The sequence below is a fragment of the Mandrillus leucophaeus genome, unplaced genomic scaffold (genome assembly GCF_000951045.1).
Source record: "Mandrillus leucophaeus isolate KB7577 unplaced genomic scaffold, Mleu.le_1.0 Scaffold44, whole genome shotgun sequence".
Classification (NCBI taxonomy): domain Eukaryota; kingdom Metazoa; phylum Chordata; class Mammalia; order Primates; family Cercopithecidae; genus Mandrillus; species Mandrillus leucophaeus.
The window spans coordinates 1268629-1269925 of NW_012104698.1; the positions used below are offsets into that span (position 1 = coordinate 1268629).

General features: G+C 48.1%; 1 protein-coding gene across 2 annotated transcripts in view; it reads right to left on the bottom strand.

The window, feature by feature from the left end:
• SLC38A7 (solute carrier family 38, member 7) overlaps positions 1-1297 on the bottom strand; it is a 30844-nt gene that overhangs the window by 4682 nt on the left and 24865 nt on the right. The window lies entirely within an intron of this gene.

The window sequence follows — 1297 nt, forward strand, 5'->3', positions numbered from 1 at the left end:
GCGACCTGCCCGCTGAGATTACAGGCGTGAGCCACCACGCCTGGCCCTTTTATGTAACAAGTTTTTTAAAAGCATGCACCTGTTCTCAAGCTTTCTACTATTCAGGGAAATGTGTACATGAAAACAATGTGTTTTTTGTCCCTCTGTCTAGCAAAACTTAGAAAGGTTGTACTATCCAGTGCAGGCAGGGGTGTGAGGAAACGGGGACTCCCATTCACTGCTGCTGGGACTCTAACTAGCACTGCCTTTTTGGAGGATAATATGAACCCATGTGCCAAAGTAAAATGAACGTGGTTTATGACCTCACAGTTTCCATCTAAGAACTGATCTACCGAAATCCTTGAACACATGTACCAAGAAGTATAAGAGTATCACATTCAGGACAGTTTCATACAAGAGTATATTCTACAGCCATTTAAAAAAGGAAAAAGCATGGCCAGGAGTGGTGGCTCACACCTGTAATTTCAGAACTTTGGGAGGCCGATGCAGGTGATCTCATGAAGCCATGGAGTTCAAGACCGGCCTGGGCAACAAAGTAACACACTGTCTTGGCTGGGCTCGGTGGCTCATGCCTGTAATCCCAGCACTTTGGGAGGCCACGGCGGGTGGATCACCTGAGGTCAGAAGTTTGAGACTAGCCTGGCCAACATGGTGAAACCCCGTCTCTACTAAAAATATAAAAAATTAGCCGGGTGTGGTGGTGGGTGCCTGTAATCCCAGCTACCCAGGAGGCTGAGGCAGGAGAATTGCTTGAGCCCAGGAGACAGATGTTGTAGTGAACCAAGATCATGCCACTACACTCTAGCACTCCAGCCTGAGCAACAAAGCAAGACTCTATCTCAAAAACAAAACAAAACAAACGCTGCCTCTACAAAAAATAAAATAAGTAGCTGGGTGTAGTGATGCATGCCTGTAGTCGCAGCTACTTGGAAGGCTGAGGTGGAAGGATCACTGGAACCCAGGGGTTGAGGCTGCAGTGAGCTATGACTGCACCACTGCACTCTAGCCTGGGTGACAGAGCAAGATCCTGTCTCTAAAAAATTTTTTTTTTTGAGATGGAGTTTCACTCTTGTTGCCTAGGCTGGAGTGCAATGGCATGATCTCGGCTCACTGCAACCTCCGCCTTCCGGGTTCAAGCGATTCTCCTGCCTCAACCTCCCAAGTAGCAGGGATTGTAGGCATGCACCACCACGCATGGCTAATTTTGTAATTTTAGCAGACACGTGGTTTCCCCATGTTGGTCAGGCTGGTTTTGAACTCCTGACTTCAAGTGATCCACCCGCCTCGGCCTCCCAAA